This window comes from Mixophyes fleayi, chromosome 1, assembly GCF_038048845.1.
Source record: "Mixophyes fleayi isolate aMixFle1 chromosome 1, aMixFle1.hap1, whole genome shotgun sequence".
Classification (NCBI taxonomy): Eukaryota; Metazoa; Chordata; class Amphibia; order Anura; family Limnodynastidae; genus Mixophyes; species Mixophyes fleayi.
Window position 1 is genome coordinate 206,385,500 of NC_134402.1, and position 12,058 is coordinate 206,397,557.

Sequence of the window (12,058 nt, forward strand, 5' to 3'; positions counted from 1 at the left end):
TACTACCCAAGGTATTATATATTATGCAAGCACTACCGATTCAGATCCCAAAGGTATTTATTGATAATCTCCAAAAACTCATTAGTGGATTTGTCTGGGGAGGGAGAAAACCCAGATTTAAACACTCTATTTTATATAGACGGAAACACCAAGGAGGAGTTCAGTTGCCTATGTTTCAAAGTTATCTCCAGGCAGTATATTTAAATAGAATCCTAGAGTGGACCAGAGGAGGTAAGGATAAGCAATGGGTAGAGTTGGAGGGTAATCTCAGTGGAAATCATCTAAGTACTCTTCCATGGTTGTCTAAGGTCCCTAAGATAAATCATCCTATGATCGGACCCACTCTGAAGGTGTGGAATAATCTTCGCACCTGGAGTAGTGTGGCGTCCTTCCCCTCCCCTTTGACCCCTATTGTCTGCAATCCAGATTTTCCTCCTGGCTTGTCCAGAAGTTCATTTGAGAAGTGGTCTAGAGCTGGGATTGTCAGACTCGGTCAGCTGGTGGTTAATGGGAAACTCTGTTCCTTTCGGGATCTCCAATCTACTTACTCGCTACCCTCAAATGAGTACTGGAGATATTTTCAGGTGATGCACTATGTTAAGGCAGTGGGAGGTTGCAAATCTCTGGCTAGGAAACCCTCTCCCTTGGAGGCTCTGTGTCTATCTAAAAATATTCCCTCCCATACCATTTCAGGTATTTACAAAATCCTAATGAATGATATATTTCAAGCGGCTCCATCTTATACAGGTCCATGGGAACGTGACCTAGCACCTTATATATCACAAACCTCTTGGCCCAAGATTTACCAAAACACACATAGTTGCTCTGTGAGCTCCTCGGTTGTGGAAACCCATTATAAACTTCTGACAAGATGGTATAGATGTCCCTCCACACTGCATAAATATCACCCTCAGATGTCCTCCTTATGCTGGAGATGTAATGGAGCTTTTGGCTCTTTGGTGCATATATGGTGGGAATGTCCTCAAATCACTCCCTTTTGGGAGGAAGTTATTAGGCTCTCTAAGATTATTGTTGGTCATGAGGTTCCAGAAGATCCGGGTTTTTGGCTCCTATCTCTTTATAACATTCCCTCATCTAAATACAAGAATTCACTTTTAAAACATTTAAACAATGCAGCTAGAGCAGTTATCCCAATACACCCAATCTCGATCCCCCCCTTCAATCAAGGATTGGTTCAACAGAGTGGAATTTTATATGTCAATGGATGATATTATTCTTTCTGTAAAAGATAAATACTCAGATTTCACAGCCATCTGGTTTAGGTGGATGGAGTTTAAGGAAACAGAAGAATTTAAGACCCTTCTTTGCACTTCAACCTCGATTGATTGAGGGCTACACATTTAAAAATGTACCCTTTTAATTCTTATATAAGGTAATCTAAATTGGTATACCCTCCACCTATTCAGGTTTATGATTTGACAGTCACCTACTTTCACCTCGTGAATATTTGAAAATAATATGAAGAGTTTCTCATACTCTTCCCCTCCTTCCTGCCCCTTACCTTCTTTCCTCTTGTTTTTTCCCTATTCCTGTCCTCTGTCAGCCCCCCCTTCTATTTCTTCTCTTACCTGTGTCAAATTCTGTTCATTTTGATTCATTAAAAAAAAAAAAAGAGAAAGAGGAAACACTTGTTTGCTTGCTTTATTGTAATTGTAGACAAATGGACTTCTATCACCTAGACTCTGCATATTTCTGTCTGATAACATATTATGTCATTGTACCAAATGTAACAATATGCATATTTACCATGCTTTACTGATAGCATGCATTGTTGTACTTTCTCTTTCTAACAAATAAATAATTTATGAAAAAAAATTATGTTAGTTTGGGCCTGATTAGAAGCTATGACTGTTTAAACATGCTACTACATGCAAAGAGTCTTTTGCGCCTCTTGCATTGTAACATGGTTTTCTCCAGGACACTGAAATAAGGATACAAAGCTTTGGACATCCTTATTCATTCTGGCCCAGTGATCATGTGCAATGGGTACCTGTGTCTGTCTATACACGAAATCTCCACCTACTAAACGACTCAGCATTATAATTTCCACGTCATGTCAACTAGCTTGCCCTTGCGTAAATAAAATCCACCACTGCAAGGGAGCAAAAATGTATTGTCATGGCCAGTATAGCAATGAATGAATGAGTTTTCATAACTAAATAAACTATAAGGTCTGTTTAGGCAAAAAAGGTATTAAGGCATCCAAATTGTTTTGAACTGTCATGCAATTGTGGAATGAGACCATAGAGTTTTGTTAAATAAGGACTGTAGCAATAAATTTTGGGGAAAAACTACCTCTTGGATATCCATCACGGCCAGCACAGTGGCGTAGTGGTTAGCACTTTTGCCTCCCAACACTGGGCTAATGAGTTAAATTCCTGACCATGGCCTTATCTTGTGGATTTCTCCCTGTGTTTGCATGGGTTTCCTACAGGTCCTCTGGTTTTCAACCACACTCCAACAACATACTAGTAGGGCAACTGGCTGCTATCAAAATTAACCCTAGTCTCTCTCTCTCTGTGTGTGTATGATAGGGAATTTAGACTGTAAGCTCCAATGGGGCAGGGACTGGTGTGAATGAGTTCTCTGTACAGTGCTGCGGAATCAGTGGATAGAAATAAATGATGATGATGATCACTAGGTGATGTAGATAATGTTGTGTATACCTAATTGAATTAGAGGGTGTGTTTCTTTGGCAGAGTAAACCATAATCAAACTGCAATGTTTTTAGTGTCCTTATAACATGATTAGCCAGGCACACAGCAAGCAGCTCACACAACACAACATACACCCTTATATACTGTACAAATGTCACGGCCATCTGTATTTCTTGGTCCGATTATGGGCCCTTGGGACTAGCTGGAGCTGGATTGAATAAGAACCTAGCACACTGGATCATCTTCCTGCTCATGTTCTTGATGATTGTTTAATATAGCAGTTGAATGAGCAGTCTGCAAATGTGGCCAATAACTCTGCTTTTGTAATGCAGGCCAGACCACTGGAGGCAAGACCTATCCTCTGGAGAGAAGTGTGTTGTTCGGCCAATGAACAGATCACAGCAGCAGATTTAAATAGGGTGTCCCAAACAACTATTGTCTGATCAGTTAATGTGATCTGAGCTGGTGATTCTGGTTGGTCTGGAATGATCACCTGACTGCATCCAAGCTGACCACGCCCATGCAGCAGAATAAACAGTGTGTGTTTTCCAATGGTGGTGTGGATGACGGGAATGTTGCAGACTAACAGAAGGGGCCAGGATAGATGTGATATGACAGAGGTGGATGGGGTAAGTGCACCTAGGAACCCAATTTGACTCAATAACTATATGTGCTTAGTGCAATAAGGACATTAAGTAACATTTAAACAAGCATTAGACTAAAGGATGATTCTTATGGGGGGGTAGGAGAGGTCCTAGATTAACTTTTAATTACCGTCTACAAATAAGCTAACAAGTATTTGGGAACAATATTAAGATACAGACAGTATGAAAGTTTTTAAACAAAACGTGTGATATTTTACTACCCTGACATTAATTCATGGTTTATAGAAGATTATTGTAATAAGGATCCTTTCCATTTATGACCCTGAATCAATCTGCCACTTCCTTTTGGACACCACACTGAAATTAGATACCTATTCCTTAAAGAACCTTCATGATTCCGGCCGTTTTTTGGGAGGTAATATTTTGCTGATACTTGATAACAAGTATTGTGTACAAAAAACATAATAGATGATGTAATAATAAATCAAAAAACACATACTTAGTAATAAAAATAAATTTATTTATGAAACAATACATATTTTGTTATCCAAATATGAAATAATGTTTTAAAACAAAAACTAATATTTATTTTCTGGTCGGTTTTTTGTAAGGAGTCTGAATGACCTGGCTCCGACTCCTACTTCTTGTCATCCGTGATGTAGAGGGCTCAGATGAAGCAGCCAAACCAGCATGGGAAACGGTTTGTGTCCGACGAGGTGAAGGTGCAGCCTCATATACAGGGGATTGGGAAGGGACCACGACAGGAGATTGGCCAAAGCCACGGGCAAAAGCAAAACACATAAGACGACAGAGGCCTGGGTCAAGGAGGGGGGACGGAACAGACCCAACAGGGAGGGGGGACGCAACAGACCCAACAGGGAGGGGGGACGGAACAGACCCAACAGGGAGGGAGGACGCAAAAGACCCAACAGGGAGGGGGGACGCAACAGACCCAACAGGGAGGGGGGATGCAACAGACCCAACAGGGAGGGGGGACGCAACAGACCCAACAGGGAGGGGGGACGCAACAGACCCAACAGGGAGGGGGGACGCAACAGACCCAACAGGGAGGGGGGACGCAACAGACCCAACAGGGAGGGGGGACGCAACAGACCCAACAGGGAGGGGGGACGCAACATAACCAACAGGGAGGTTGGAGCCACCAGCCAACTGGGTATGGGGGCTGGTGAACACAAAATCTGAGCTGGGTGAAGGGAATGTGGCGGAGGTGCGTTGGGAGTGGGCATGCAAGAGTTCACCCAGGAGTGTTTCGATATGTGACATAGATTGAGTTAAATTTGACATTTGGGTGTTGTGTGTGGCCATTAAAGAGTTGTGTGAGGTCATTAAAGAGGTGTGTGTGCTCATGAAAGTGGAGAGTGTGCTTATGAGACTTGTAATTTGCTGATCCGTGTTTTGGACAGTGCTCGCTATAAGTGCCAGGTGATAATTCTGTGAATCTGTGGCGCAGTAAAGTCTTTGTGATGCGTCCGAGAGTGCCCGCTCCCATGAATTGTCACCTGGATCCACCTGATCCCCCTCCACATCACGGGCAACTTCTGAAACTGCTTCAGTGGCCTGCTGCTGGGAATCTGTAGAGAGATTTAAAACAAACGCTAAGATATTTGATAAAAACATTTGGCAACAATAATGTTTTATAAAAACATATTGAGGTACGCCTGATGTAGCATTGGTCAAGTGTGAAATCACTTTTAATGTGCTTGCTGCCCTTTACAGTCACCCAAATGAGACTTTAGATTCTTTAATTTATTCAAATTATGCACAAAACTGTATATATAGAGGATTTTTATCTTCACTGTCTACATGACATTTCCTCAAATGTGATAGGCTAAGATATAGTGCAATCAAAGTTATCCTTCAGACACACCCAGAGAGTTTACACATTAGCTCAGACATATAGAAACATTTACAGTCATTAACTAAGCACACTCATCATTGTACCTAGTGGAGCGGAATCTCCTCTTCGGGGTGGGCTATAGCCAGTGTCTATGTCGCCCACCCCAACAATCTCAACAAGAGAAATAGCGGCCCTCGCACGCTCTTCAAGCGGGGTCAAGGAAATGTCCATTGGTGGCCCACCCCCAGTCCCGTGCGCATGGCGGTGTTGCCGTGCTAGTTTGCTTTTCAGCCTAGCTTTATAGTCTGCCCAGCTGCGGAATAGACAAACATTATGGTGTTAAATATCTTTTTTTTTTAAAGGTTAAAATCAATATACTCATCAAACCACATTTATTAATGCCACATTGTACACTAATGTCTTGGGATTTACAATCGTGGTTAATGTGCACAACTCATTATGTAAATGTGGCCAAGGCCCATGCTGCTTGGAACCATCACCTAAGGGTCTGATAGAAGAAAAGATTATAAACACAAGGCTGCTTGTACATCACAGTTGGCTAAGTAATACTAACACAGAATGTACATACATATCTATATATATATATATATATATATATATATATAGAGAGAGAGAGAAACAAAAGCAAATAAATACTACTCAACAGAGTTAGTCACATTCTATAGGCATTTTTTCCAAACAGTGGCTTTGTACCGTTTCTGGACCTCATGCACTTTTCGTCCATGGGGCGATATTTCATTAATCGCTAACGTAATTTGCTCCCAATGGCGGTGACGCTCCAGCCCTGTAATCTGACGCTCCTCCGAATGGAATCGCTGTAAAACCTCTGCCACTAAAACCTCTAATTCCTCATTCGAAAAAAAAAAAATTTACGCATAGCTGGGCGCCCGGGTGGCTGCTCCCCACTGGGGCCTGGGTCACACATATTCCTATTGGAAAGAAAATTAAATTAGGTTTTGCCAATGCAAACAATCAGGTGCCAATACAGATTGTATGGCCATCCACCCCCTTAAAAGTTTTAATTTGGGAAAGTACTACCTAGGTATAAAACACATGGCCCTTATTCAAATCAACATTGTTGCTTCTATATTGAACCAACATTTACTTTGTCCACTGTATTTTTACATTAATGGTCGACAAATACTACTTAAACATTCAGCTACTACTACCAGTTGCCACTTTTAAAAGCCTAACCTTGGTTAACAGGTTTAGCCACATACATAAATTAATGATATCACATTAAGTTTGTCGGAGTAGCAAGCCCTATATGGTGTTTGCAATATTACTTTGGTAAATCAAATCAGCCAGCAACACACTTAAATGTGTACTACAAATGCTATTTGTTATGTAAGCGTCCCAATACATTTAAACATTTGGATGCATGTGTCCCTCAATGCAATAAGTCAGTTATTAGTGTGTGGGATATGGATAATCTAACAGTACTTAGCATAGTGTAAGCTACTAATGCATTCTTTTACAGTTAAATGTGAGGGCAAGCAAACTTCTGGTCACACTCTCATTACAGCTAGGACACACATTTTTGTGCATACACAGATGGCTAAATGAGCAGGTACAAACTATTGGTATAAAATACAATATATCTGACCTATTTATACTTACTTTTATATATTTGCACACAAAGATAACAAAAAATAAGATTACAACAGTGTGTAATGTTTGGGGTTGCCTGCAAAACAAAAAATTACGTTGATTAAAATGCAAGTTAAGGTTATGTTATCAACAATGCTAACACCTAAATATTATTGAGTGCAAGATTGATAAGGTAAAAAAAATTAGCTTATTGTAGGCCAATATACCATTAGTGCCATGTTAAAATGTAATGGCAAGGTCCCTTTTTATAGCAGTTTTATGACACCTAGGACACACATATTTAATACAAAAAAGAAGACTACATTAGAAGAGACAAGCACATTGCATATATTACAATCTTTTACTTACTTTTGTTGTTACTGTTTGTTGTTTGCTTATTAGGCAAAGCATGTAAATGCTTTCACTGTTCAATGTGTCCTGTTCAGTCAAATCAGCTACTGAACAGGCAGTAAGGCAAAGCACAGGTGGGTTTAAATGGAGGTTTGGATTAATAAACCAGGTGTACACTCTTCCTCCTAATTGCAACGCACAGAGTACTCGTCTCATCGTAGGGGGGGCCGCCATGTTCTTGGTGGGAGAGGCACCCATTACACACGCAGGTGTGTGACAGATCCGTGTGTGACGTGAGTTACGCCCATACGTGCTCTGAGAACCAATCGGAGCGCAGAATACTGGAGGGTGTTGGTTTCTGTTCGCAAAAATGAGGGCCAACATTTTTGCGAGGCGTGAGCTCCGTGTCCTCACAGAGGCCATGGACAACGTGCCCTCAGGGCGCTATATGTCAAATGAGGTGAAGCTGGAGGCCTATAAAAGGGTCCGCAGACACCTCTGCCTGCGGTATGGGATACGGAGGAGCTTTGTCCAGCTCCAGAGACGCTGGAGCGATCTCCGGCGCCATCAACCAAGGCTCCTTGCTGAACTCCGACAGGAGATTATAAGAAGTGAGTTCTGTATTAATCGCAAAAACCATGTGTACACATATATATTTGCTATATGTTTGTAAATATGTTCACCCTAATCACCTGACATGGCCTACATAACAATGTGCAAGCACACTATAAAGGACATGCCCCTTCCAGTGCACCCAAAATGCTTTGCCTCCTGTCTCCTACATTTGTCTGCTGACAATTTACTGACCTAAATGTTTTATTGTGCAAAATCTCACCATTAAGGGTGGGTTTTGGAATCAGCCATTCTAACTCTTGACCCGTGTGCTGTAACTTGCTGGTCTAACGTTAAAAAGATTTTGTAGTGGCAGATGTGTTGTCATTATTCGGCAAAGATTTAAAAGGCAGAGGTTTCAAATTCCAAACACCTTAGTGTATAGACTCATTTTTAAAAACTCCCATAAGATGCAAACAGATTACAGAGTGTACTAGATATAGCAAAACAATCTTTATTTACCTGCCTATTTAGTGATTTTTAGACTGTGAGGTAGTCCCAACAAAGGGTGATTTCAAAAGTATACTCAACGTTCAAATATTTTGAGATCCATACACTAATTCAGTGGTCCTGTAAATAGATAACTAATTGACATCATTACCAGCCCCATGGGAGTTTGCTGACATAAATTTACCAACATTAAGAAAAATACTACTGGCAATTTGTCAAAAAAAACAATTACCCGGCCAGTAGTATGTTTGGGGAGTGTGGTAGACAAGACATGCAAATATGGAGCAAGCCGGCAAAGTACACACATATTAAACAATAATCAGGGACTTTAACTCATGACCCCAGTGCGGTGAGAGCAAAGTGCTGACCACGAGGCCACTGCGAATTTCCACATCTCTATGGAAAAGATAAACATTTGTGACAGGTCATGTGAAATGGTTTGTGTTCATCATGTTTATCTCCTTGCTTTGTTAGTAGCTGGCAATGCAAAGTTTATTAAACATGTATGATCACCTGATTGTGAGAATACTATCAGTTTTTTAAGCTGGTGATTGTGTTAACATGTCCTTTTTGTTTAATTTCATTTTTTCTAACAGACCGGGCACGCTGGGAACGGTGGCAACGCCGCCGAGCAGTGGTGGAGGCCCAGGCAGCAGAGGAGGAGGAGGAGGCGGTGGGGGTGCCAGTGGCAGCAGAGGAGGAGGAGCAGGAGGAGGCGGTGGGGGTGCCAGTTGCAGCAGAGGAGGAGAAGGTGGGCACACAGCAGCGCCAGCCGCAGCCGCAGGAGGAGGAGGCGGTGGGAGTGCCAGTGGCAGCAGAGGAGGAGGAGGTGGGCAACCAGCAGCGCCAGCCGCAGCCACAGGAGGAGGAGGCGGTGGGAGTGCCAGTGGCAGCAGAGGAGGAGGAGGTGGGCAACCAGCAGCGCCAGCCGCAGCCACAGGAGGAGGAGGCGGTGGGAGTGCCAGTGGCAGCGGTGCAAGAGGAGGAGCTGGCTGACCCGGAGGGGCAGCAATTGTCTAACTCCACATCGGGCAGCCAAGAGTCAGTGGAGTTTCATGATAGTAAGTATTTGCAATAAGTTATGGACATAATTTGATCATATTGAGATGTGCATTATACTTGTACATAATCCCTGCTGTGACATGTTGATTAAATGGTGCCTTAAATGCCACAGGTTGAACACTTATAATATCTGCCTTTGAATTTTAGGCCCATTAAACACTCAAACCACAGCCATAGCCATCTTAACACATGGCCACGCAGGGCATTGGCCAAAAAAATGTGGCCGCTAGCCTGGTCAACTTGTCAGTATATTAATGAGTTGTTTAGAAATTCAAATATCCACCAAATTCTTTGGAATTCCTGTGAGTGATTGTATATTTAGTAGCCCATGGAAGTGCTTTGACCTGGGGCCAATAATGCTGGATAAGACAACCCTGTCCATGGCTCTTTCCCCGTGGCTCACCAGAATTTAGTACATTGATTCAAATGCCTTCTCAACTTCTAATGTGCGTGCAAATGGTTTTGTTGCCAGAGGCCGACCATTTGAAAGTAATGTAACAGTAAACATCTCTAGTAAATCCTGTCTGTTTGATGAAATATGTATACATGTATGTAATGTTTATTTTCTGATTTCTTTCAGCACCCACGGAGGAAGCTGCCAATTGGCCTCCACCACCACCCACCGCAGCAGATCTTATGGCCCACATGGGTCAAATTGTGGAGGACCTGGAAGGCCTCCACCAACATATTGCCACTATTATCACCAATATTCGGTTCAAATTGGCCTACTGGGCCTCATTTCAACCTTAATTTTTTTTTTTTTTAGTGTACATATTTGTATGTAAATATACGTTTATAAAAAAACAAACCTTGGTGTGTGTGTGTCTTTATTCATCTCATTACACAACATGTGGGTATATATCATAATCCGAAAAGATTAAGGAAGAAAGATGATTTGCTTATAACATCATTTCTATAGCACACAAGGATTTCTTTAGCTGTTTGCATGTAATCCAAAAGTAACATGTGCCCTCCACGAACAAGCCACCCCTATAAGAGTTATTGCATCTGTAGGCCCTGTGTGCAAGATAAATTCCCCAAAGTCAAATGCCCTAGCTAGTTACCAATTTCCCCAAATACATATGTCATTGTAGTGATAGTCCAAGGTTACATTCAAGTAACAGAGCAAAGCCAGTCACACATTGAAGAGAGCCTCGAAAGTGTACCCAGAAGTGGCGTCAGTGGTGTAAGGCAGAAGTGCAAGCGAGGCAAAGGACCATGGTACTGGAGTGTGGAGAGCGGCCTGTTTGGATAAAGCTGAGTACATGACATAACGTGTACGCCATGGATCCAGATGAAAGTCTATTTGCTGACAATGTTGCATTTAACTCCAAGGAAGCTGTCACCTACAACACCCCCCTATCTTAGTCCATTCAGAATACTCAATGTCAGCATGCACCTAATAATGTGCATGTGAAGTATAGGCCGTGAGGATTCTCGGATTTTCCCTCCAAATAAAGATTAACTTTCAATACAGTATAAATCAGAGGGCATATTTTACAATATGGTTGAGCGTGTATAACAAATCCAAAATAAAAAAAGAAAGCATTGTGTCACATTTCTTGTTAGCATAATGATTCCAGTCCACACATTAGTTATGGGTATGCTCGGTATTTGAACTCATGTCTGCTGTGCTGTGAGTCCAAAGTGCTAACCAGTGAGCTACCTGTGAGATAGGTATTTTTTGAGTAATTTGTGTGAATAATGAAGTGTAGTATTAAGTGTGAGGTGTCTGTGTAGCACGCATGCTGTATTGTTAGTGTTGTCTGTGTTTTATTACATCTAGGTTAGGCTAGTGGGTAGCTGTCCCACTTTGCATACAGTCATTCCTGAATTCTAATCCAGACAGAAACCCTTCCTTTGTATGGCGGTTGTATACACTCTTGTGTGTATCCTTTATGGAAGAGTATGCTGTGCATTTTGCTGAAAAGGCATGATTTATTTACAACACATACATTTTGATACATTCGTTATTCATGTGTTTTTAATGTAGCCATTGTCCATGCATTTTGCGCACTATACGGCGACTTGAAATCCTAAACACAGAAAGATCGTGAAGAATGTGTTTGTTAACAGTGTGTATTACACTAATTATTAGCAAAGGAAAAACAAGGTTGAGAGTGTTCCAGATTATTGTTAATTGACAGTGATTAATGAGTAAAGAGCTATCTCGTAAAAATAAGCCCCAGGCATGTTTGTTGTGTTGTATATAAATAAACTGTTGGCCCCTCCCACAGTGGGCGTGAAGTATGCATTGTTTAGCTTGCGGTCAATCAGTTGAGAGCCGTCGCTTATGCGTGTAGCATGTTTAAAGATCCGCAGGTGGGTGTGTTTTCTAACGTTTGCACTGCTTATTTGCGTCACTTAGTTGTAATGGACCACAAGGGGGTGTGTTTTTGCTGTTTGAGGTGCTTATTTCACGCGCAAATCGGTTTGCGTCACTCAAAGTATGCAACGCAGATGCGTGTGCGTTTGCGTACCTTGATGAATCGGGCCCTACATTCTTTAAATCCTTCATTAGTTTATACTTATGTTTGTTGTGGCTGTTGACCAAAATATATTGAAAACTTCTATTCATTGGAAGTTGGATCAATGCAATCTGCATTGCCTAAAGGGTCTTTTTTTGCTGGAGATCTGTAAAGAAAAAACTTTTGCATAGAGATTAACATTTATTCACTAGGAATTACAGTAACTGTTATTAATTTACATTGAACAGCTGCTAATACGACACTTGTTTAAAAGTTTCTCTTTGTAGCTTAACTGTGACGCTATGCGTTCCATGCAATGAAAAACTGATTTCCTCAAAGGGGCAGTCCCTAATCTCACAAACA

General features: G+C 41.6%; 1 long non-coding RNA gene across 1 annotated transcript; it reads right to left on the minus strand.

Annotated features, from left to right (window-relative positions):
* Positions 1-4,309: 4,309 nt before the first annotated feature.
* Positions 4,310-5,943, minus strand: LOC142107046 (uncharacterized). The gene is made up of 3 exons (XR_012679855.1): positions 5,856-5,943; positions 5,246-5,454; positions 4,310-4,875 (listed from the first exon to the last, which is right to left on the minus strand). It is a non-coding gene; the product is annotated as an uncharacterized LOC142107046 (long non-coding RNA).
* Positions 5,944-12,058: the final 6,115 nt, after the last annotated feature.